Source organism: Gymnodraco acuticeps, unplaced genomic scaffold (assembly GCF_902827175.1).
Source record: "Gymnodraco acuticeps unplaced genomic scaffold, fGymAcu1.1, whole genome shotgun sequence".
In the NCBI taxonomy this organism is placed as follows: Eukaryota; Metazoa; Chordata; class Actinopteri; order Perciformes; family Bathydraconidae; genus Gymnodraco; species Gymnodraco acuticeps.
In genome coordinates this window covers 1,584,364-1,612,068 of record NW_022991168.1, presented here as the reverse complement: position 1 = coordinate 1,612,068, position 27,705 = coordinate 1,584,364, and the positions used below count along the sequence as shown (strand labels likewise).

Here is a 27,705-nt window from a genome sequence, read left to right as displayed (position 1 = left end):
ACCTCTGCCCACTTTGACAACCTAGGATGGCTTAGAGTAGACGACAGAGTACAGCTACTTGCAATGGGCCTGGTCTACAAGATCCACTACACCTCTATGGTACCCATGTACATGTCAACATTCTTCCCAAAGGTCAAGGAATACCATGATCATAACACCAGAGGGAGCTCCACAAATCATGTGAAACCCAGATTTGGCACAAAAAAGGGGGAATACACGTTTCGCAATTATGCCACATCAAGGTGGAACGCTCTTCCCACAACTGTAAAGGAAAGTAAAACTATACTTACCTTCAAAACCTCTCTTAAAGAGCACCTTCGGGGGAGAGCATTGCAAAACTGGCCCCGGTAATGGTACAAATCTCAACCTGTCGTTCAATGGACAGCTTCCCCCCCCCCCCCCCATCTATGTATATACTCGCATTTTAGACTCTGTTACTAACTGTATATCTGTAGACTTGGTATGTCTTAAATGTCCGGTTAGGATGTATTAGAACGAAATCTAAAATGAAAATTGTAAATAAGCAATCTGTATGTAAAAAACCACCTGTATGTAAATTGTAAATAAGCCATCTGTATGTCTTATATGTCTTAAATGACATGATGAATGGGAAATGGGGGACCCTGATGTAAACAAGACGAAAGTCTTTCTCTGGTCTGCATCCCCTTAACAATTGTATGTTTTGAGCTGTACTGTACTGTACCCAATATACAAGCTGTTAATAAACTTTTCAATCAATCAATCAACACCCAATTAATTCTGTCTTCCCCCGCTCAGAGACCCAGGTCATCGCACGCATCTCTGCTTGTCTAGCTGACATCTCTCAGTGGATGTCTGATCACCACCTCAAGCTCAACCTTGACAAGACTGAACTGCTTTTTCTTCCGGGACCTAACAATAAACATCGGCCCCTCTGTTGTTTCCCTGACTCAGACTGCAAGGAATCTGGGTGTGACCCTAGATAACAAACTGTCCTTCACTGCAAACATCGCTGCTACAACCCGCTGCTGCAGATACACGCTTTACAACATCAGGAGGATACGTCCCCTCCTGACCCAGAAAGTGACGCAACTTCTGGTCCAGGCTCTCGTCATCTCACGCCTAGACCAGGGGTTCCTAACCTTTATTGTGCCAAGGACCGGCAGATACATTAAAAAAAATGTGCGGACCGGTTGTCAATTTTAACTGATTTGCATATTTACTCACCAGCAGGTGGCAACAGAGGCTAATTGTATTTAACAGCCTGAAGAAATACCAATATACATCCAAAACATATTAACAACGTTTAAAACCAGGATACAATTCAAACAAAAAATTAGGACCGCTTTACAAATATTAATATAATATAGCCTAATATAGGTGGCAACAGTGGCTAATTGTATGTAACAGCCTGAACAAATAATAGAACAATATGCATCCAAAACATATTAACAAAGTTTAAAACCAGGATACAATTAAAACAAATTAGGACCACATTGATATAACTGAAATGTCAGTGAGACCCCTGGGCTTGTTTGCCAGCCATAATAACGTCATACCGGGGCGTTCGTTCCTGTGCACTCCGACAGCATTTAGCACTACATCGAGATTAAGATTAAACTAATTTATTTTGAGAACACCACATACCTGTGGAGTTGGCAAGATGTGTGTAAATTACTGTTCATGGTCATTTGAAAACAAATGACGTTGTTGGACACACACAAACACACCGAACACACACACACATCATGCGCCTTTGTGACCGGACATTTCCTTCATACAACGAGTAATAGGGGGAATAATCGGGCCGTTCGATGTGTGTGTGTGTCGAGGTGTGTGTGGTTGAAACGTAGCAGCCTGTAGTGGGGAACACAGTGAAGGCGGTGTGTACACCAGAGTTCCCGTTAGAATATGTTTTCGCCGGTCAACATGTCCGTTAAAGTTGAAATCTTCCGGACAAAATGAGAAAAGAGCCGGTCAAAGGTCTTCTTTGTTATTTATTGTGCTTTAAAACAAATTGATATGATTCGATATTAAACAAACTAATTATAGTAGATTAACTACATTATTCAAAAGTGTTCAGTAATTATAATAACACGGGAATAATAAACGGAGCGCTCTCTCCCTCTCCTGACAGCCCGTCAGTATCATGCAGCTCGCGGATCAGTAATGAGTGACCCGACAGTAAAACTAAACATATCTATTCTAACCTGGTGTGTGTTTTGTTCTGTGATCATGCAGAGCTGCGTGTCGACTCGTCAGCAGCAGCTGATCTCTCTCTCCCGTCAGATTAGACTTCACTCGCGTTTATGTCCATATCGATCAGATCCAGCTAGTTCTAGCTAATGATATGACTACCTGCTTATTAAAAGACACCTAAACAATAAGTGTCGCTATGCAACCGGGTGAGGCCGCAAAGTATAGCGCAGCATTATGCATTAGTTTAGCCCACCGGAACCCCGAGGCATTACCAACAGATCAACGCACAATCAACCCATACAGGATCTCTTTCTCCACATTAAGTGTTAGACATTAGAATTGACTATTCTTGTATGTCACATACTCTTTTGTCTGTCACATAAATGGCGCAAGTTGCGCAACTGATGTGGTATTGCGCTAAACGGATTTTTTTTTTTGAACGGACACTTTGACCGGAGAGATTTAGATTTGCCGGTCTTCAGCATATTTTACCGGTCGTAGTCCGGTAATTACCGGCTAACGGGAACTCTGGTGTACGCGCTGGTGCTGCACTTCTCAGAGGCTGCCTCCTGATGCTGCAGCCATTTCATGAAGTGAAGGAGGTTTTACAAATAATAAAATACAATTAGGACCACATTGATATACACCCCTGGCCGCAATGTCCTTAAAATGAAGTCCGAGTTCGAAATATATCTCAAATAATGTATGCACTGCCATTTCCCCACGTAAACATAACAGTCTGCGATGAAACGGTTGTCTCCTGTGTGCTCCACTTCCTATTGGCGCACCGGTATCTTTCTCTGCGCACGAGAGGCTGAGACCTTATGCTAACCAATTTTGATTTATTTTGGATGTTTTGGATGAAATAATATGACTGGTGAGAAAATAAAATAAAAAATAGAATTTTTTTTTTGATAAAATATTTTTATATATTTATAATTCTGCAAATATTATGATAAACTCACCGCTATTTCGCGGCCCGGCAGTAACACCTCCGGTACCGGTCTGCGGACAGGGGGTTGGGAACCCCTGGCCTAGACTACTGCAACTCCCTCCTGGCTGGTCTACCTGCATGTGCCATCCGACCTCTGCAGCTCATCCAGAATGCAGCGGCAAGTCTGGTCTTCAACCTTCCTAAATGTTCCCACGCCGCTCCTCCGCTCCCTCCACTGGCTTCCAGTAACTGCTAGAATCCACTTCAAGACAATGGTACTTGCGTACCATGCTGTGAATGGATCTGGCCCTTCCTAAATCCAGGACATGGTTAAACTGTACACCCCAGCACGTGCACTCCGCTCTGCATCAGCCAAACGGCTCGCTGCACCAGCACTGCGAGGGGGACCCAAGAACACGGCAAAAACACGTGGGTTTGCTATCCTGGCTCCAAAATGGTGGAATGAGCTCCCCATTGACATCAGCACAGCAGAAAGCTTACACATCTTCCGGCGCAGACTAAAAAGTCATCTCTTTCGACTCCACTTCGAGCGATAGAATTACTAACAGAGCACTTATATTATAAAGGACTGGCTTATCTATAGCCAGTTGAGTAGCACTTGAAATGTTTTGGCTCTATGAAACCTGGGGCCTATACTACGAAGCTGGTTCAACCTAACCTGGATATGTTTGAGTTAGCCGGTTGGCCTAATCCAAAACATACGCGCTCTCGCTAAACTGTACTACGACGCTGGTTATGAAGTGGACCGCTCAAGCCAGCTGTGTCCTATCTAGTTAGGTGCGCGTTCACATGAAAGGGGTGGTATTTGGAGCATTCGACCAATCACAAACATGGACAAGCGCACTGACAGCGCAGCGTCATACTTCCTGAATGAAAAGTGAACTTTAATACTAGTCAAAAATGAAGAAGTTAAACTTTAAACATCCATGACTTAAAAACTTGATCCAGGATCAAAGCCACATAGCTGCACCTGCAAGGTGAATACAGCTGGCAAAAGAACAAGTGTTTGAATGCGTACATTAACAGGTTTATGATATCACTGCCCCGTCTAAAACACGATCTGACTTTAATTACATTTGTCTCGAGTGTTTCGTCAACTTAATGTGTTGCTTAAAATAATACTTCTGCATACAGTATGTGACACTGAGTGTTACACGGCCAGATACGGCTCAAGAAGCTGACTCATATAAGGAGATATATGATACATTATGATGTGATATGATGTGATATGAATGATAATGGGACACATCGACGTCTGCACTCAGTGTACTTATGTTGTGGCAGATATTTAAGTATGCTTTCTTAACGCTAATGTTATAATAGTCAGATTGCTCTGAAGATGGAGGTGATATTCTATTCATTTTCACGTTCACACAGTCGGTGATTTTTGCCTGCCGTCTTTTCTGCAACGGCAGCTTTTCTGTATTTCCTTTCTCCTGTAATATGACTTGATCGCTTTAAACTCCGCACACTGAGGTCTGATTGGTCAGCAGGCGGTGCTCTCACTGAGTTTATCTCTTAGCCTGCAACCTAACCTGGTCCCGACCAGGGGGGTATACTACGAAGCAGGATTTTCGTTTAGCAAGATAACTTCTGGGATTTCCGGTACTACGAAGCTGGTTCACTTTTTAGCAGGCTAGATCTCCATGGTGACTTATCCTGGAACCTAGTCTGTGCTCCGAAGCAGGATATGTTCCAGGATAAGAGATCAACCCAGCGAAAGCACCACGCCTGCTGACCAATCAGAGCTCAGTGTGCGGAGGAAAACAGTTTAAACTGCGGTTGCATGAAAGACGGCCGGCCAAAATCACCGACTGTGTGAACGTGAAAATGAATAGAATATCACCTCCCATCTTCAGAGCAATCGGACTATTATAACTATTATACTATTATGTTAAGAAAGCTTAATTAAATATCTGCCACAACATAAGTAACCGGATCAAAGTAACATTACGTAGCCTACAGTCAGCGGCACTGTGAGTGCAGACGTCGATGTGTCCCATTATCATTCATATCACATCATATCACATAATGTATCATATATCTCCTTATCTGAGTCAGCCGAGCCGTATCTGGCCGTGCAACACTCACAGTGTCGCATACTGTATGCAGAAGTGTTATTTTAAGCAACACATTAAGTTGACGAAACACTCGAGTCAAATGTAATTAAAGTCAGATCGTGTCTTGGACGGGGCAGTGATATCATAAACCTGTTAATGTACGCATTCAAACACTTTTTCTTTTACCAGCTGTATTCACCTTGCAGGTGCAGCTATGTGGCTTTTATCCTGGATAAAGTGTTTAAGTCATGGATGTTTAAAGTTTAACTTCTTCATATGTCTAATATTATAGTTAACTTTTCATTCAGGAAGTATGACGCTGCGCTGTCAGTACGCTTCTCCATGTTTGTGATTGGTCGAATGCTCCAGATACCACCCCTTTTATGTGAACGCGCACCTCACTAGATAGGACATGGCTGGCTTGAGCGAACGAGTTGATAGCCAGCGTTGTAGGACAGTTTAGCGAGAGCGGCTTTGTTTTGGATTAAGTCAACCGGATAACTCAAAACATATCCAGGATAGGTTGAACTAGATTCGTAGTATACCCCCCAGGTTAGCCGCTAAGCATAAGTTACCAATGGAGATCTAGCCCGCTAAAAAGAGAACCAGCTTCGTAGGACCGGAAAGCCGGAGTTTCCTCTGAATTTAGCCGGCTAAGCGAAAATCCTGCTTCGTAGTATACCCCCCAGATGTACTTTTCTTTTACAGATTCTGTTTTCTTCAAGTTTGTATCTTCTTGGTCGAATGCACTTATTGTAAGTCGCTTTGGATAAAAGCGTCAGCTAAATGCAATGTAATGTAATGTAAAATACACTGTTGGAAAGAGGAGATTCCTAGCTTTCTAATGATATCAAGCAAAATATGTGACATTATATAATGACTGTCACAGAGTCATCATTTTGAGAAAAAGGCCTTCAAAGTTTCCTCTTCTCTGGAATCCATTGATCTGATTGATTATTGGAGCAAATTATCAAAGTATTTTCGTTTGGATTACTGGTCTGGGGGATGCTTGCGAGCGTGTGTGTGTGTGTGTGTGTGTGTGTGTGTGTGTTTGTATGTGTGTATTGTGTTTGTTTCCCGGAGAAAACACTCATGAGAAAACACAGGCTCTTGTTATGCCTGCTGTGACGTCAAGTTACAAGCTTCAAAGTTGTATTTATCATCTGAATTTGCCGAAACAAGTTTAATATTCTGAAAGCCAAAACGTTGTTTAATTGAAATCAGATGAAAACAAACTGTAACGGACCCTGCCGTGTTATCTATGATTACTATACGCCTTACATTCATAATTTCAGCCGGAGGGAGGGGGGGCGGCGCTGCAGAACAGCAGAGTGGCGAGTGAGAGGTGTCATCTTCCCTTTACAAGCTTCAAAAATGTATTTATTGTGTGATTTTGGAAATAAAAGCCAAGACTTTGTTTATTTAAAATCATTCAAAACACCCGAACCCCGAAAAAAATTTTTTTACGCAAATCCAGGTTTATTTTTAAATGAGCCATTGCGACTTCCGACTGATTTCGATAGAGCGGGTCACATTTTGTTAAGGGCTAAAGTTATGCATACAATAGTGGTGCAGGAATGAGTCATAAACCTGGACTTCTGGGTCCCTTCATCACAAAGTCAACGATTATTGAATGTCAATGTCACCACTGGTAAAAGTCTAAACGTCATTATACCGAACATTAGCCCTCTTTAGCTTAGCAGAGTTGACATGAAGTCATGCAACCGTGATGTATTTCGTTTGCATTTTTCTTCTTGCAAATTCCATTTACGTTTCAACTATTATCAAGTGGTATAAATATGTTGAGATTATCCTGCTGAACAAAACTTATAAGTATTCTAAACATGTGTTTGTCCAAGATCGTATTTTCTGCGATACTCCAAAATCCAACAGAGGAATCCCTTTATTTTTTGTTATGCTATATTCAAGGTTGGCCTAGAAGAATAACGTCAGCTAGGTGTCATTACAGCGGGTGTCAACAATCCAACTTTTGTCCATTTTTGGATTTACCTTAAAAAGAAATGCCCTACAACAGTTTATTTTCTTTTGTTTACATCATGATTAAATCCAATGAAACTTGTGTGAAATCGCTTTAAAATGACCACAATGACGGAGCATTACCTCCTCTTACAGAAACATTACAAAAGCACGCAGTCAGTTAGTGTTTGTTACAGGGATATTGCATTAGGTTCCTGTGCAATCAATTAATTTAGTCTACAGTGTGCCCCGAGCATACATTGTCACTTGCTAATTTCCTCAACTGAAGCCAGTGGATTTCAACTGAATTAGTTGTAAGTTGGTCGCAGAGGTGCTGTCACCATGAGGAGTGTCAGAAAAGTTCTCCTCATATGAGGGGAAAGTTTTTTCCCCGTGTCAACAGAGAACCTTCTGAAGTGACAGTCCTCTGAGAGAGTGGATGAGGAAGTCTGCGGGAAGTGTCTCCTGCTGCTGCTTTTCATCTCTGATCTGCTTCCAGAGAGGGTGACCTCTCACTTCCTCAGTCTGCCGCTTATGTTGAACATACCGTAATAATGTTCCTGTGAATTATTAAAGTCTGCTTCTCATATGAGTGTGAACATGGCTCACACAAATGATAATACTATATATATAATATAGTCTAAAAAGGTAGATTATCCAAACTATTGTTTAAAAAGAAATCACACTTAAGGTCCAAAATGTGTAGAGGACATATTCTGCAAATGTTCCGGATCAAATTTGTATTTTGTGCCTCTTCTGTGACATGCTTCAATGCCTTAATGTTAAACCAGAGCCTAGTCTGCCTTAATTGGTTAGCTGGCTGGCTCTGTTGTGATTGGTCCACCGCTTAGAGATGTCCCAATCTTTAGCCTATCACGTGTTGTAGCGTGTTGGAATGCTAGCCAATATAAGTGAGAGTGTTACATAGTGATGTCACCTTAGTACAAAGGGGAGTCCAATGGAGGCAGGGGGTTGTGTGGGAGAGAAACTCCCTCTGGAGGGAACTTTGGGATTTTAGCCTTTGCAGACCATTTACATGCACCAAAACGAGGGGTTACGTATGGTAACCCTTGTTATATAAACACAGGCGGAGCCCTCTACTGGACTCTATGGGTACTCCCCTTGATCATATCATGCAAGCATTCATCCACTGATACTTCTATAGACGTAGCCGGCCCCGGGGCGGGCCTACCTGAATGCGCGCTGTAGAGTTATATTTGTATTTATTCATGTTAGCAAACTATGGATAAGCTTAAAATGGGAATATTTTGGGTAAAACTGTGAGCTGGATTTGGGGCCTGTTGACATGTGTTTTTGAGGACAAAGGAAGATGGGGGAAGGTGAGAGCATGTCCTGATTTGCATTCAACTTAGAACGAGCTACAGTGGTTGTGATATTAAGAGAGGTCCCTTGGGTTTCTCTGGTGCTTATCAATAGTAGCAGTTAAGTGAATACTGTTCAAACAATACCTGTGTTTGTGTTTTATATTGATTTCTCTGTTTTATCCTTTCATAAATGTAAGGACTACAAATGGCTATAAACATTCTGGGCTGGTTGGAGTAAACAGGGTTTTATTGCTCTGTGGGGGAGGTGTAGGTATGCAGGCCTTGAGACCTTTTGTTGGAAAGTGAGCCTGTTTGGTTTCCTGCTGCGTTTCCTGCTGCGTTGCGTCTCCCAATGAGATGACCTGAAAAGATGACCAGCTGACCTAACACCAAACCCCTCCTTCTTACTCTGGTATATATCCGGTGGATCCCTGGCGTTCGGCCTCTTCTTCACATGCTGCCCTCGGGTGAAAGTAGCTCTGCAGTATGCGGACCAGGGCAGGAGTAAGCCGGCATTACTCCTTAAGCATTACAATATAACTGTAATATATCATGTTGTATTGTAATGATTGTATTGCATTGTCATATTGCCATTAAAGTAGATTATTGTTAAAGGTTACTTTGTAGATATGGATTCCTTCCTGTATTATAACCAGCTTCATAGGAACGCGCGGAGATTTGAAAAGCGGATCAGATATCCCTTTAAATCTCTAACAAAATGGTGACCCGACGTCTAGATATAACGAAGCTGAGGAAGAATTCAGACGCTTTCAAACATCTCAGACAATCAGCAGGACTCTGCAACTTTGCAAATAAGGTAAGCAGACGATGAAAGTCGCCTGTCTGTAATTGGATACGCTAAAACTTTAGGATTGTCTGTAGGCGTTTCACAGTGTTTTTATAGTTTAAATGGAATATACAATGCATATTTTACTATGTTAGGAAAGTTATATACAAAACGTAAACGTTGATCGACAGGTAGACGAAAGTCCTGCGTGACGTAAAATAGAGCAGTTTGGCGTGGATCTGCAGGTAGATTATTCCTGAGTGGCGTAGAGATGGTGCAGTTTGTGTGAATGCGAGGTTTGAATCCTGCACGGCAAAACCTGGAAACTCGATAAATCAGATCGAGTCGCCGTTTAAAACTGGGGTTTAAATAACAGACCAATGCTAAAAGCTTAAAGCCAGAGGTCTGTTATATATTAAACCAAGGTAGAGCGTTTCCCTTTGTCTGGAAACTTCTGCTGCTGCCATCTAGTGGCTGAAAGGGGGGTATCACACCCTTGAAACTTCTGCTGCTGCCATCTAGTGGCTGAAAGGGGGTATCACACCCTTGAAACTTCTGCTGCTGCCATCTAGTGGCTGAAAGGGGGTATCACACCCTTGAAACTTCTGCTGCTGCCATCTAGTGGCTGAAAGGGGGTATCACACCCTTGAAACTTATGCGAGCTTAGAGTTTAATCATTACATTGCTGGCCGGTATTGAAGACGGGAAGCACGTTCCCAGTATATTAATTATAACGGATTTTGGAAAACTGGTACAAAACAATAAGGGATTGAACATTTTTTACAACGACAGCACCAGGAGATGAGTAAACTCAAGAATCTGTAGTGTAAATACATTGTGCAAAACACATTTTACACTCGAACTGTTTGCAAATTTAGACAATATAAATAAATGTTCAGAAAGAAGATAGGCCTACACTTGATTCAAATTTCATTACTGTGATCCGATTGGTGTGCCCTGCAGGTTTACTATTGTACGAAGTAACAGTGGGATTTAAAATGAGAGAAGATATGGAGATGTTCTTTCGTAGTGTGTGGAATATGTGATGCTGGAAACATGTAAGTATTTCAGAGTTGTGTTGGGTAAATATGTAACAATGGATGAAACCATTTTTGGAGTGAGTTTTTGTAATATCATAAGTAGACATTAATTATGTTGTTTACATGGCATTTAACAACTAAGACAGATAGTATGATTAGAAAGAGACAGAGTGGAAAGGGTTGCATTTATTTAACATCAGTGGGCTAGACTTCTTATAGGTAATGTGTACCGGGACCTGGACTCCCCCTCTGAGTTAGAAAGGCTTTGATCCCGACCCTCCAAGCAGACAACGAGACCTAACCCAACAGGAGACTCCTCCTTCTCCATCGTACAGACAGAGAACCAGAGCTGAACCAACAACGACCTGAGGCATCCAGAACCAAACCAGCATGCTGACAAAGAGGCAAACTCTCATCGGTCCCTCAAACAGGACATGAAGTTCCAAACTGCGCTGTGAGATTTGGCACAATAGACATGAGAGCAGAATCCGCCCTCCATAAAAACAGCAGAGAGACTGTAAAGGAGGAGTGCAACAACAGTGGCATGATGGGGCTGCAGATGTGACTGGGCCAATGGCGGCCTACAAAAGTTACAGCGGATGGATTCAACAGCTGATGGACTGAAGAGAAGACAGAATCAGAGGAGTTGGCATGGTCGATTAGAAGTGAGGAGGCCGGGGTCACGGCTTGAGAAAACCAGGGGAGGAGGAAAGGAGAACGGGAATGAGTGAGTTACACATAAACACACTTATTCACGAAACGCACATTTAAATAACTTGAATTAACTTCATAAATACGTAAAGACAGAAAGATTTATTAATCATTTGGTAAATTAAAAATAGCAGTAAAGAGGAAACTATTAAAGTAAAATGATAATCATCCTAAAACACACTGACAGAGTAGAACCATATTCTTCAATATTTTCATCATGTTAACGATTCATTCTTTAAGACATTTTTATTCACGTGTGAATAAAGTAGTGATCTCATTGGTTACAATATTGATCACCATTAAAAGGATAGTTTTAGGAACCACTCTATAGGACAAATCTTTGTTTGTATTAATGGCTAGTGCCAAGCCACATATTAAATTCCAATCTAAAGTGTTGATTTCACCATTGTGGCATAGTTATTACCAGACTTCGGTTTTAAATCCTTGATAAAGGAGGGAGTAATTGTTGCATGTTCGGACACCCAAGGTTCCACACACTGCTAAAGAGTTTAACATCGTTTTTTAAGTAGACCAGAATTATAATGAGCTATGAAATGCAGAGCGACACAGATCCTAGTAATGTTTTGACTCAAGATAATAGTTATTGTACAAAAGTTTCTGAAATAGATCATTAGACATTTTAATACTAATTAGGTGTAATTGGATTGCAGTAGTAGTGGTACTCGAAGGAAGTGAGTTTTGTACCAAGTTTCAGGAAAAGTGGGAGGCGGAAGTCCCAATGACAAGTGAGAATCATCTTGAAAATTATAGTTGAAATCGTGACATATTTTTGTAGACAAAGGATACTGGCCTATGCTGAAATGTCAAAGTCTCTGCAGAGCACGACACATGGCCAAAAAAGACGGAGACCAACTGACCTTTGACCCTGACCGACAGTGTAACTTGACAAGGCACTGTGGATGACTGACTCTGGGGTGAACCTGACCAAACTTGACATGACAACCAGACAGTGTGAGTGTGAATGTATGCCGGCATGTGATCAGTGTAACTGCATGATTCTAAAACAATAACTAACCAAGCATGTTTTTGGACTAACATATTATTTTGGAGCTCCAAGGGAAACGAGAGGTTTCCTAAAAATTCCACAAAAAGGGGAAACCGCACATGTGATATTTTCCTCTCACACGAGTTGGCGGTTTGCAAATGTAAAACTACAATCTGAAGATTCTGTTTCTTTTAGGCCTGAAGGACGGAGAGGAACACTTCTTTTCACTGAAGTGTTCACTGTGGAAATAATGATAATAATGTTCGTTATGTCCCTAACCAATTACCTGACAGTTTTTGTTCCCCTCCCATTACAGGCTTTTGTTACACATGATTTCATGTGTAAAAGGGGGGAGTGAGTATAATGTATAAATGTTAACATGGCTGTAAAATTCACAATTTAAATTTTTCTTTTAAGGATTGACAGAAACCTTCCGCCCCAACCCAGATGTTCAAACTGAGCATTGAATGTAATTAACCTGCTCCATATCTGGGGATAAGATACTGTTTGATGAATGTTGAGATGTTTCTAAATATTAATTTGAATTACAGCAGGTAACAAAGAAGTAGTGGCCAAGGGGCTACTGTGAAACCGAAGAAGTTGACCTGTGATAATGAAACAATTTTGTAATATTTTAACAGACATTAGAGTAACTGAGGTTTGAAATGTAGAAAGAACATATTACAGTTAAAGCTAAAACATAGTAGTGTATTGAGACAGAATTTAATTTAGACAACATCATGTAACTAGCCTGGTAAAGAAGTAAAAGCCATAGACTTTATTGTTTAGGTCATTATGGGGATATACCTTTCATCTAAATTTATAATAGAAAGACATTTGATGACAGTTTGTTGGAATTCTGTATTCATTTTTTCAGCGTGATAATATCTAAGCACTGACAGGTAGAAGCAGTATCACCAGGAAATCATTCACTTTGTTAGCATCGTGATTTTGGTTGTTTTTGAGTCCATAACATTAGTGTGTTTCTTTACCAGAAACATTAGCAGTTCATATTATATTTGGATTTTAAATAGGATTTCATTTAAAAATAAACACGGATGCTTGTCAGAAATTCAGAGCTATTGAAATATGTTATTTAGTTTACCTAAAGATGTTGAGGTTCTTATTTAGTTGGCACAGTCCAAGTATTAAGATTCTGAAGCTGCACTGGCAGATAGGAGGTCTACAATTAATTTGGAAAACCTGTTCACAGACGGCTGTTGTTTCAAGACACCCCACCAAGAGGCTCCAAGTGGGGCAAAACAGCTGAGCGTAGGCTTGAGGGAGTTGTATCAGATTTCTCCACACAGGTCACTGGCGCCAAAAGGGGGACCCGAGAAGCACGAGGACAAAGTGGCTCAACCCCAGGCTCTCCGACCCCGACCGAGTGACCCAGCGGACCTCTTATGCCGTCTGCCTGGGAGAAAAGGGGGACAGCTCGTACCACGGGAGCCAGTGTGCGGCGGGGAAACCACCTACTAGGACCAGGGGACGACATCAGGACGGACGTGGCCCTGGCAGACGTGGACTACTCGGAAGCAGCAGACTGGAGAAGGAGGACCCTGGAGACATCTCTACAGCATCGACCCGGAAGCCGCCATCAGCGGGCCGGAAGACGAGGAGGAGGAAGACATCTCTCTAGCAGGCAGCCCAGAAGCTGCTGTCAGCGGATTGGGAGACAAAGACACGGCAAGCCAGGACGGCACAGGGAACTTGTCGAGGCAGCAGAGGAGTCTACTTCGCTCTGATCAGTTCTACCCGTGAAGGGAAAGCTGCATCTCCCCCTCCCTATTAGCTGTCCTTGTGGGCTATTCCTCCGAGGGGGGGGGGGGGGGGGGCTGATGATTCTAGCACTCAGCTACCCCCTCATGGTTCCTTCACTGCCATGGAAAGTGGTGTTCTGTCTCCATGAAGGTTTCAAGTACTCTAAATACCAGCTTCGGATGGATTTATGGACACAGTAGAAAATAATGACAGTGGGTATATTTCAAAATGCCTTGTCTAAGTTTATCTCTGGAGAAGGAGATAAAAAGGGGGATTTGTAGAGTTATATTTGTATTTATTCATGTTAGCAAACTATGGATAAGCTTAAAATGGGAATATTTTGGGTAAAACTGTGAGCTGGATTTGGGGCCTGTTGACATGTGTTTTTGAGGACACAGGAAGATGGGGGAAGGTGAGAGCATGTCCTGATTTGCATTCAACTTAGATCTAGCTACAGTGGTTTGTGATATTAAGAGAGGTCCCTTGGGTTTCTCTGGTGCTTATCAATAGTAGCAGTTAAGTGAATACTGTTCAAACAATACCTGTGTTTGTGTTTTATATTGATTTCTCTGTTTTATCCTTTCATAAATGTAAGGACTACAAATGGCTATAAACATTCTGGGCTGGTTGGAGTAAACAGGGTTTTATTGCTCTGTGGGGGAGGTGTAGGTATGCAGGCCTTGAGACCTTTTGTTGGAAAGTGAGCCTGTTTGGTTTCCTGCTGCGTTTCCTGCTGCGTTGCGTCTCCCAATGAGATGACCTGAAAAGATGACCAGCTGACCTAACACCAAACCCCTCCTTCTTACTCTGGTATATATCCGGTGGATCCCTGGCGTTCGGCCTCTTCTTCACATGCTGCCCTCGGGTGAAAGTAGCTCTGCAGTATGCGGACCAGGGCAGGAGTAAGCCGGCATTACTCCTTAAGCATTACAATATAACTGTAATATATCATGTTGTATTGTAATGATTGTATTGCATTGTCATATTGCCATTAAAGTAGATTATTGTTAAAGGTTACTTTGTAGATATGGATTCCTTCCTGTATTATAACCAGCTTCATAGGAACGCGCGGAGATTTGAAAAGCGGATCAGATATCCCTTTAAATCTCTAACAGCGCGCATCTCACCGCATAAAAGGAGGCCTTCTCTTCAGCAAGTAGCATAGGACAGGCAGGGCCCCCGAGTAGAGGGCTCCGCCTGTGTTTATATAACAAGGGTTACCATACGTAACCCCTCGTTATATCTCTCACGGAGCCCCGATGTATACACACGCGCTGTCGTCCCACAACAACACTGTTACATCTCACTGTCTCTGACCGGCTTTCTGGTTAGAAGCCGCTGCGCCTCACTCACCTCTCCCTCGGTTATAACAGTGGAGAAGTTGGGGCTGCGGCTGACAGAGCACACTCTAACACGCTTACCCCGCAGAGGTGTGTTCGGAAAATAGCGCTGAGGGCTCCCACCCTCCGCCCGTAGGCGAACGGAGAGAGTCCCCAGCCCTGTATGGGCTCACTATGCACCACCTCTCCCAAGTCCCTAAGGAGCACGGGGAGAGCATAAGTGCCCCATGTCGCACACTCAGACACGCTCACCTTGTGAAGAGCGTGTATGGACTATGACATGGAGGACTCCCCCCCATGCCCTAAAGCAGGGGGGAAAAGTCCTCCAGCCCCTATGGGCCCAGATGCCCACTGACCCACAGCCCCCCTCCCTCCTCACCAGTCCTGTGTTGCCCCAGCCAGCACAGACGATGAAAAGGAGCCAGACATGTCCAAGAGATACAACTTTATGAAGGAGCCTGGCGTTGACCAAGACGCCGCCGTGCATATGTCCTCCACGCTCACGCCGTTAAATAAGGCTGTTGACACAGCCATAGCTCGTGTAGAGTGTGTACGGACCCCCGTGGGGAAGGCTCTCCCCGCCTGTCCGTAGGCATGTGCAATGCACTCGCAGAGCCAGCCTGCCAGGCGTTTCTTGCACAGGGCTTCCCCGGTCACCCCGCCCCCGAAGCACACAAACAGCTGTTCAGTGCGTCTAAGGGCAGCCGTGCGCTCCACATAACATGCTAGCGCACACACCGGGCAGAGGAGGTGCAATTTAGCCTCCCTAGCCCCACTATGGGGGGGAAGATTAAAACCCCCCAACTGAATAGCCCTCGACCTGACCGCACTCCTTAGGCTCTTGGGCACAAAGGAGGGGTTCGGTCTGAGTGTCCCCCCACTATGGTCACCCGGACCACCAAGCAACTCGGGTGCACCGACAGAGCGGTTAACTCGGACACTCTCTCTTGGCTGACATTAAGGCAAGTAGCAATGCTGTCAGAGAGGAGAGCTCCAGAGGCTCAAATGGCTCTGTGACCTAGGATGATTGACTGACGTTCCCGCCTCACTCTCCCCAGGAGAGGGAGAATGAGACCCAGCGGTGGAAAGGCGTAGAGCAGCTTTCTGGGCCATGGCTCGTGTGCAGACGCGTCCCCCCCCCCAAGGGCGGGTTGTCGATCAGAGCCGGCTGGCGAACAGATCCACCTCTACTGTCCCGAACTGGGCCCAGATCTGCTTCACCACCTCCGGGTGAAGCGCCCACTCGCCTGACAGGGGGCCGCCCCTCGACATGAGGTCGGCCCCCCTGTTCTCCAGACCCGGAATGTGAAGGGCTTCCAGAGATAACACCACCTCTGAAGCCCATAACCACAGTTTCTCCGCTGTGGTCAACAAAGCGGTGGAGCGGGCGAGGCCTCCTTTTATGCGGTGAGATGCACGCGCATTCAGGTAGGCCCGCCCCGGGGCCGGCTACGTCTATAGAAGTCTCAGTGGATGAATGCTTGCATGATATGATCAAGGGGAGTACCCCATAGAGTCCAGTAGAGGGCGGAGCCTGTGAGAGATATAACCTACAGTATAGAACACACTACAGGAGATGAAACCCCTCCAAAAAGCACAATAGAGCGCCTTTAATCACTGCTCTTCAGTCTGAGATGGAGGATATCCTGTGCTGATGTAAATGTATGGGAGGAGGATACTTGCTAGCTCAGTTACAATCCCCGTCAGAGTGAACCAGAGCTGTTAGCTTTACAAATCCTGGTTGTAGTGACATATCCATTGACCCCATTCAGTTGATTCAGTTTTTGCCTTTATGTTCATTCAACAATGCTTCAGCCTCTCAGGATTGTTGGATTGTTGAACTGTATTGTTTATGACCTGCTGCTGAACCTGCAGTGCTAGACAGCCCACTGAATGAGTCATGACTCAGCAGAAGTGAGCAGCAGATGTAGAGGGCCTATTTTTATTTATTTTTAAATTACAATTATTCATTCAACCCATAAGAACATTTGAGAAAAAAATCCCTGTCTATCTTTATTTGGCACAATACGTTCTGGTATTACTTCCTGTGCATTTGAGATCATGTATTCTCTCCTCATCACTCAATACTCCTTCCACAGCACCTTATTTTTATTGATCAGTAGTGAAAGAAGAATTTAGAATTTAGTTTACCTGTTAAGCCCGAGAGCCCCCGGTAGAGGGGGCTGCAGGTTTTTTTTTCACGAAACGGTGTGTCAGGGCTTCTTAATATTTAAAAAGTTATTAATGTGTCATACCAGATTAACGTGATGAAACTCAGCTAATTGACAGTATGAACCATTTTTACCAAAACAAAAACAAGTCTCATAACAAGCGTCTAAATTACCCCTGAGGGAAAAAATGCTAACGCACTTAGCACAGAACTCAAGGTAAAAATACCCGCGACAGGGGAAGCAAACACAGACATCACAACACATTACGGAGCAAACAATGGAGATCGTCTCACTTTAGCTGTTATTCTGATCAAAAGTCGTTTTCAATGGCATTAAAACGATAAAAACGCTGCTGAGGTTAATCCATAGGTTAATCCATGTGTCTGTCACTTTGGAAAAATTATTGATAATCCATCATTCCATTTTTATGTAAAAATCGGAGAATAAATATTAGCTGCTAATGGTAGCCATCAGAGTGTATCGCAGCTTCCGGTTCCGGGGCATTCTGGCTGCGCAGCACTCATTCACCAATGGGTAATGTTTAGATGGATTTTAGGAACTTCCCCTCGATTCTATTGGCTCTAACGGTTAAAAAGAGATGTCAATCATCAACATCGAATGAGGGGGGCCAGAGATATGGAAAATGCACCCAAATGACCCCAGAAGTGTTTGTTTTTTTCTAAATCGCTCTAAAAAGGTCAAATTTAACTTGTTTTGCATCAATCTTGATACAGGGTACTTATGTTATAGTTTGGATTCCTAAAGCTTTTAGTCTACTATCCCATCATTCAAGGGTGGTTTTCACTATAAGTAATGTTTTTCTTTTGGACGGACACTATCATTTACATTTTCTTACTATGTTCAATCTGAATTTATTTTTAAAATAAAAACATCTATATTGATTCTGACATTTCTACATCCAAGTCACAGATGTAACCTTGCTTTGAGAAAAAAGATAATTAATTTACCCCTTTTAGAAGTGAAGATATAGTCATTTGTTCTGGGAATGTCCTTTTTGAAAAACAGGCTCAGGGGTGAACAGGTGAAGTAAAAGGACTAATACCACACTGTAAAACTACTCCGTTAAGTGTAAAAGTCTTGCAATAAATATGTTAATGTAGGTTTCAAATGTACAGCAAAATGCAATTGAAGTACTACATGTAAAAGTAATCAATGTAATCAAAACTGTAAGTCATAAAAAGATATTGAAAATAAATAAATAAATTACATAAATGTGTTTGGATGCCAATTATTTCTCTCTTTATCGGATAGTTAATCTTTTGTCAAATATTCCAGATTTTCCTGGATTGTCTATTTTAATTACAAATTAAAACATCATTTATTATAAACCCTTTAGTAATTTAATCAAAAAGCTTTATTATTAAAGCTGAAAGATAAATGTAGTCAAAATTACAATTGTAGTGTCGAAGAAGTATTACATGACATGAATAGAAAATATTCAAGTAAGTTAAAGTATCTTAAATTTGCAATGGAGTACAGTACTTGAGTAAATGTACTCAGTAACCACTGAGTTTGATAAACTGAAATCGAATGCACCCCCACCTGGGGAGCGCTAGTTTTCTCTGGGTCAGGTTAGGGTGATTAACTCCGTCCCAGCTGGTGTGTCAAGGTGATTAAATCGAACGGAGACAGCATCATGCAGAAGCTAAGTGTTCATCACACACACACACACACACACACACACACACACACAACAGAAACACCACTAACATGTTGTCACAGGTCCCGGCTCCTGACAACTTCCTGCAGAGCCACCCAGTCAGTCAGGAGTTTAATTATATTGGACAATCGAGAACACTTGGTGTAATGTAATTGGACAAGTGTGCACAAAGGTTTAATCTGAATGGGCAGCTTCTTGTTAACAAACACAGATGGAGCTCAGCGTGAGGCTGTGTGCTCCTGATAAAATAAAATGGCCTTCTGGAGAAATACATATTTTTTAAATCTATAATTCTATCACTTCTTAACACATTTATTATCTTGTGTCATTGTGAGCCAAACAAGTACATCCTCACATGTTGTGTGTGCACCTCCACATTTTTGCAATTGTTATCATCTGTGAGCTCAGGGCTTTTTCACGGTGGTGGACAGGTGCAAACCAATACGGCCCAAAACTCTTCCATTAGAGGAAACACGCTGCAGCTTCAGAAACGATGAAAATATAAACACACTTCATTTGCATGTGCCAAAACACGTGCAAATGAAAATACATATTGCCCAACATTTAGAAAACATCACCAACTTGTGCAGCTAGAAAACGCTGGAAATGAAACGCGCTGAAACGTTCGGGGATTATAAAGTTTGCCATCTGTCACTAGAAACATGTAAGTTTAATTGTGAAATGTTAACAATGTGATCATATGATTATTTCCCGTATTATTGCAGATCTTCTGTAAGCTAGCTAGCTAACGTAGCTAATCTAGTTATTTAAAATAAACTGACAAAACACAATTATGAAACGGACTAACTCTGCCAACTGAAAGTAAAACAAAAAGACATGGTGCCTCTTGCAAGTATACAGTATCACGGCTTAAAGCAACTCAAACAATAAAGAGTTTAAAACATTCTTGGCCACATGATGGGAAGAGAACTTGGAATCCTTTCTTGGCCACACATTTCTCATTCTAACTTTTTATCTTGGAAAACTATTGGCATGTCTCTTCAATGACCAAGGAGTAATGTCCATATGTATTTCCGACATGGATTTGGCTACATGTGGAACAATATCCTCTTAACAAGATACTTACAAGATAAAGTCCATCGTTTTAATTTTTCTGATAAAACAAACATTTCCCACTCCCAGTGAGCAAACATGCAGATTTACATTGAGCTTAGTGCTTAGTAATGAGATGACATATTTAGCTATACAAGTTTCCCCTTGGCCTCCACCTACTCACTGAAAGCTGTTGAGACCACATGCTGTCTCATTGAACAGCTCTGCCAGAATCAGGCCTGAAGCAGAGACGATTCATTAAGATTTACAAGCTTCAGACTCATTGTTTCGCCAGCCTGTGATGAGGGGTTAAGTCTTTCTCTCCCTCATGTATCCATCTTTCTTTTGACCATAGTATATGCTGTGAGGTTGGTATGCCTTTCCCACCAGAGGAAGTTATTACAGTTAAGCTCAACTGTCATTCTTTTTGAGAAAGATGTTATTTCCCTGCTGTGGAATGAAGGCAAAGTAAATGTATAATTCAACTTCTATTTTAGTAACAATTGAATATCATTTTTATAAATATTTTTATTCTATTTAATGTTATTGAATCTTTTATTGGACATTTTACACTTGCTAATTGTGTTTTTTTTAAAAATTGTATTTAACTCTTATTGCAGAAACTGAAGTATTACCATTATTAGTTAATATTTCTAAACTTCATATTTTCATTAATAAGGGAATCAAGTGAAAAGAAGTGAACATTTTCTTACAAACTGACTCCTATGCAAATACATGAAAATGGAAATGTGCTAACTAAACAGCTTCCAATATGAGCAGCTTTTAAATGTTTTAGATCTGTGCACAACATAGCATACCATATGGCCAAGTGATGGTAACAATATGAAGAAAACAAAGTCATGATTTGGCTTTGGCGGAACAGCAAACAGGTGTAAAACAGGGCCATATTTTATTTCTACTTTGAATTATTTTATCTTTTATTGTACAATTTACACAAACCTATTGTGTCTATATATACTTTGTTTGAATTGTATTTAATTCTGTTTAACCTTTATTGCACTTACTAATGTTGATATAGACATTTATGTTATATGTGATTCAAGTATTCTGATTTGCTCCTGGTTCTACAGGCTGCTGCAGTGATTTGAGTCCAAAGTGTCCATGTTTAAAAGAGATTTCCACGGACTGCCACTGTGAATAACGGATTAAAGAGCTGCTGAGTTAAAGGTGATACTGCCGACAGCAGAAGTGTTTTAATCTTCTAAAGTACACATGAATACTTTCAATACATTAACTTTGCTTGAGTTGTAATGGTTATTTTTCATTGGTCTTATCTCCTTCTTTTACTTTTTCTAAACCTCCAGACGTGTTTATACAAAATATATTTGTAGGACTTTAATTCGATTGACTGCTATTGTTATGCTATCCAATGCATTTTGCAACTTCCTACAGAAAATAGAACACGGAGCATTACGCATGCAGATGCAGCAGATGTTTCTGTCAGTTTCTTTCCTTTCTTTTTGGCTTTCCTCCTTTCTGCCTTCTTAAAATGTAAATGTATGTGTGACCTCATTTCTTTATTTTGCTGATTTGCTTAGTGTTTATTTATTTTAAAAATCTGCACAGTAGCACAGCCCTACTTGTCCATACGCATAACAGACTCACAAATATGTGCATGCATGCTGGAAAAGTCCTGCCACAGTTAATAAGGATCCCCTAATGCTCACACACACACACACACACACACACACACACACACACACACACACACACACACACACACACACACACGCACACACACGCACACACACACACACACACACACACACACACACACACACACACACACACACACACACACACACACACACAGTGAGTTCTGCTAGCCCTAATCAAACACACGTGAGAGTCATGCTACTCTTGATGGAGCATGCTGGTTTAGATACATGGGGCTCGTTATTTTAAAACAGATGTTTGGTTGATAATTATAGGAAAAGCTCTGATCTATAGCACACCATGTTCTTATAGACTTCTATACAAAGACATGGCGCTATAACATGAGCCCTGATTGTCTGACCACAATCATTCAGTCCGATTTATTCAGTGAAATGAAGGCTTTTGAATTGTTCCACTGAGGCAACATAAGATGCAACCTGTTATAACAGAAATGTATTTAGATACACAATATGTTGTCCAAAAGTAAATGCTTCTGTTGCACTCATCTGTACTGTTTCATTGTAGACGCTCTCCCCGTAGAAAAGAGAAAAAGGATTAGCTGTGTTTGATCATTGGGATCAGAACAAATGGCAGGACTCAGCCGAGCCGAGTAGAATAATGAACCAGAGAATCAGAGAGGGAGGATACAAATACTGTTGGAGGTTTTCATTTCTTTCTTTTCATCTGTGATTTGCTTTTATCGCTGCGTGTCTCTGTTATACTGTGCAAATGATCTGAACTCAAATAGGAATGTTCACTCTTGAAGTACTTCTTAGCAAATCATTAATATTAAGGAGGCCCGTGCGGTCAGCAATAGATGGCTGTTTGTAATATGTGGGTTACGTTTATTTGCGAATAGTCACTTTCTCCCAGAACCCTTTATTTCTTGGTAATGTGATTTCTCTGGAGCGCTGAATAATAGATGTGAGTAGCTGAGGCTTTCACAAAAGACCATAGTAATCCAAGTTTAGGTGATCATAGTGATCAAACGCATGTCATGTGTTTCTGGAGTATGTTTCGAGCCTTGAATGAAATGCTATCCACAGCGGGGCAGGATGCCTATGAGGGGTGTCCCGGCTGGTTTCCGAACAAACAGTAATAAAAGCAGCTTCCAATATATATGGCTACTACTGTAAGTATGTCTACACTATAAAGCATAACATATTGCAAAAAGAAATCAGGAAACCGTTTTATGTTTGAAAAAAATAAGTAGGTAATTTTCTTACAGATAATATAGATACTGTATATTTCTTATAAAAATATGGAAATGTAAAATAACTAAACATCTTCCAATACAAATGGCTTCTTAATATGTGTGCATATTATAACATGAAATATTGCAAAATGATTGAGATAAAATACGGAGAAGTCAAAGTTTGGAAAAACACATTGGGGCCAGTATTTGTTTGTTTACGCTGTTGTTTCCATAACAAAAGTAATAAACTAGTGCTTCCAATATGAATAGCTTCAACATATTTGTGGTGTGCACAATATTGTGTAAAATCATTAAAATGCTGGTCACAATATGATACAAATGGATATAAAGTCAATATTTGGCACTGGTGGGATAGCCCTTAAAAACAGATGGAAACAGGGCAATATTTAAAAGCTCTGGTATACGGTAAATATTTGTCGTAAAATGTTGTCTTTTAGGATCTTTGTAAACCTTATCATCTGCTCGGACGGAGTCCTTGACCTTTACATGTCAGCCGTAAAACTGAAGCTGCCATTTGAGCAACCCAGAATGAATCAGCGGTACAGAGCCAGCAGGCTGAAGCTAACAAGGCTTCCCTGGTGTTAACAGCCTCATCCATAGCAGGCCTGGACTACGCATGGCCGACCTCAGATGGGGAGGCATCCGTTTATTAAGCTAATGTGGTGTGAGAGCATTCACCTCTGTAATGAAGTGCAGTTAAAACAGTTTGTGTCCTCTGGGTCAGTCTTGGCTTCGTCCCCGTCACGACTCGATGGGCTTAATGCTGGTCGGGGGGCCGAGGTCAACGGGAAGAGAGTGGAAGCTAATGTGACGGGTGTACTGAAGGTCGCTGCTGCACAAACTTGCTTGTAGGTTTAGGTCATTTTACCGTATCCAGGTTGAGTATCATTGGAATGCGTATCAGTGCATTTTCCTTTGGTTAATCTGTTTAAGAAAGATATATTTATACCCAATGGTTTCACTTATCTGTAGTTAGACTCAACCTTGACCAACATACTTCTCTCTGATAAATTATCAGAATTTGGTTTCCCAGTTATTGGGGTCCTATTATCTGGTTTTCCATTGAAATGAATCTTAACAAATACTACGACTAAATATGTTTGTCAATTTCCATACATGAACATATTAATAGCCTCATCATTCCTGAACAACAACAATGTATACATTCAATAATTAGCTGATGCTTTTAAAAAAGACATGAAGTTTAAAAGACACTTTGGCCCTCTGATTGCTAGACCCCCATTTAACCGCTGAGGCACAGCCAATATGGCAAACTTACTTTAAGATATAGCAGTACTTCAGACTTGTCATACTTTACATTTATGAATTGATTTTCTGCTTACACATCTCTGCATTTATATTCCTCTCTCATCTCGCTTTTGTCTGAGGACTGCTTTAATTTGGAAGTGTAATTTGGTGCAAAGGTTTTATTGAAAACTGTGAAAAGTTAACAGGTTAAGAAACCAAAGTGATATGTTGTTTATCTACTCCGCAGCACTTCGCTCAGCCCTTCAACTACAACGCACCTACGGTCAGGACTCAGGCTTCCCATGACAAGTTCAGCAAGCTATATTGAAACACAAAATATCTTAATCAATGGGAGAAACATAATAGCTGAGCGGTGAGAATCCCCTTAACCCCCCTATTGTCTTTGTTTACCCCCCCTTACTTTGGTGTTCGTGGTCAAATTTGACCGGTCCTGTTTTAAAGGTGGGGTAGGTAATTTTGGAGAAACGCTAGAATTTGAAAACACACAGCCGGAACGAATCAGCCACTTCCTTACAGAGCCCCTCCTCCAACACACACATGACCAATGAGGGCACGAGATAAGTTTGTGCACAGATGGAAGGCTGACAGGCAGGTAGGCCATCCAGTTACTTTAGCCGGGCCGTCTCAGATGATTGGTCGTGCTTTTTACAGTGCTACGGCTTCCACAGATGAAATCTTTTTATGGATTTTTTGTCAAAGCACTTAAGATATTCATTGCTATCGGGATGTTAAGAGCATTCCATGGAATATAACAAAAAGTGTATCTCGAGCCGGTTTCTCAAACTTACCTACCCCACCTTTAACTGCTATTACATTAACACAAAAACCATTAATCATCACCAAATTTCATTTAACACCCTTTCAAACTGTACATATTCTATCAGACTACTGGTATACATGAAGAACTGCAGTAAATATACAAAGAACAGACACTGAACATGTATTGCATGTGCCAGGTGTGATCCATGTGGGGGATGGTATGAAGGTAGATATGGTGCAAAATGCGAGAGCGTGTAAAACCTGATGTGAGCACTCAGAACATCTGAGCTTGTGTATCCACGTATCTGTGAACCACATTTGAAGTCAGAGAAGAAGAGAAAAAGTGTTGTAGCTTGTAGAAAAAAAATGAACTTAGTGATGAAATGTTCGACTGTGTGACTGACCCGAGCTTGCGCCTCGTCGTTCTGATAGCTCCGCCCCTTCGCTCCAACCCCCCTCCCTCCCCCACATCTACAGGTGAAAATTACTTTAGCGACACATTCATCACAAGAAGTGTAGCAAAAGTCAAGACCGCAGATTTGTGGATTTATACTGCCACAGAGCAGATTCGTCAAGTTGTGATGACTGATTTGAGAGGTCGTAATAACCAAGTTGCAGTTGTAATGGAAAATATATTTAAACAAAACATGAACATAAGTGAACATTTCATCACTAAGTACATTTTTTTCCTACAAGCTACACAACTTTTTTTTTCTTCTGTGACTTCAAATGTGATTCACAGTTACGTGGATATTTTATACAAGCTCAGATCTTTTTTCTGCAAGTGCTCACATCAGGTTTTACACGCTCCGCATTTTGCACCATATCTACCTTCATAGTTGGGCACATAAGAGCGGGAAATGTGTCAAATTGTTCTGTGTGTGTGTGTTTGTGTGTGCCAGGTGTGATTCACATACTGTAGGCGGATTGGGCACATAGGGGGGGGGGCACATCTAGAGTGTGTGTGTGTGTGTGTGTTTTATCTGATCCGGATGGTTACTAATTCCTTTTCTTTATGGCGGTCATGTTTTGTTTATGGGTGTTACAAAGTTGACTAAATCATCCAAAATTCAATGAAAGTGTGATCAGCAATGTTATATGTTCAAATGTCTACTGTGAAGGCAAGGCAAGTTTATTTTTATATAGCACTTTTCAACACAAGGCAATTCAAAGTGCTTTACAAAAAATGAAAGAGATTAAGAAAATGGCATTTAAAATCAGTCATTAAAAAGAAAAGCTAATAAAATAAACATTAAAAGAAAAAATACATGGATACAAGTTACAGTGCTGTCAATTAAACATTAAAAGAAAAAAGTACATGGATAAAAGTTACAGTGCAGTCTAAGATATGAATAGTTCAATTAAAAGCAGCGACAAAAAGAAAAGTCTTCAGCCTGGATTTAAAAGTAGTCAGAGTTGCAGCGGACCTGCAGGTTTCTGGGAGTTTGTTCCAGATATTTGGAGCATAATAACTGAATGCTGCTTCTCCATGTTTAGTTCTGACTCTGGGGACAGAAAGCTGACCAGTCCCTGAAGACCTGAGAGATCTGGATGGTTCATAATTTAGCAGGAGGTCAGAAATGTATTTTGGGCCTAAACCATTCAGTGCTTTATAAACCAGCAGCAGTATTTTGAAATCTATTCTTTGACACACAGGAAGCCAGTGTAAAGACTTCAGAACAGGAGTGATGTGATCCACTTTCTTAGTGTTAGTGAGGACTCGAGCAGCAGCGTTCTGAATTAGCTGCAGCTTCCTAATAGATTTTTTAGTGAGACCTGTGAAGACACCATTGCAGTAGTCCAGTCTACTGAAGATAAAAGCATGGACAAGTTTTTCCAAATCCTGCTGTGACATTAGTCTTTTAATCCTAGATATATTCTTTAGGTGATAGTAGGCTGATTTAGTAACAGTTTTAATGTGACTGTTGAAACTCAGGTCAGAGTCCATGACTACACCTAGATTTCTGGCTTTATCTGTTGTTTTGAACATTGCACACTGAAGCTCAGCGCTAACCTGTGAAGGATATCATAAAGCCTTAAAGGTGGGGTAGGTAAGTTTGAGAAACCGGCTCGAGATACACTTGTTGTTATATTCCATGGAATGCTCTTAACATCCGATAGCAATGAATATCTGAAGTGCTTTGACAAAAAATCCATAAAAACATGTCATCTGTGGAAGCCGTGGCGCTGTAAAAAGCACGACCAATCATCTGAGCCGGCTAAAGTAACTGGATGGCCTACCTGCCTGTCAGCCTTCCATCTGTGCACAAACTTATCTCGTGGCCTCATTGGTCATGTGCACGTTCGTGTGTGTTGGAGGAGGGGCTCTGTAAGGAAGTGGCAGATTTTTTACGGTTGTGTATTTTCAAATTCTAGCGCCCTCCAGCTGGTTTCTCAAATGACCTACCCCACCTTTAATGCAATCGAATGCAAAACAAAAAAGTTATGATTGATGAAAGTAGTAAATCGGTCAGATTTACCCCGAACACAACAGGAGGGTTAAAGGTCCCCTATTAAACTCTTTTTCAACAATATATTATAGGTCTCAGATATATAAAAAAACATGTCTCTGAAGTGTTTGGCTGAACCACCAAACAGATCATTTTAGCATGCCATAAAGCCCTGTTTCAAAAGTGCTGATTCTGTCTGTAGCTTTAAATGCTAATGAGCTGCTGCTGGCCACGCCCCTCTGAGAGATGATTGGTTTAAAAGAACACAATGGTGCTCTAGGAAGAG

The 27,705-nt window shown here is 41.5% G+C and overlaps 1 protein-coding gene across 6 annotated transcripts in view; it reads right to left on the bottom strand.

The window, feature by feature from the left end:
• Positions 1-27,705, bottom strand: part of LOC117560669 (glutamate receptor-interacting protein 2-like) — a 522,557-nt gene that overhangs the window by 211,662 nt on the left and 283,190 nt on the right. The window lies entirely within an intron of this gene.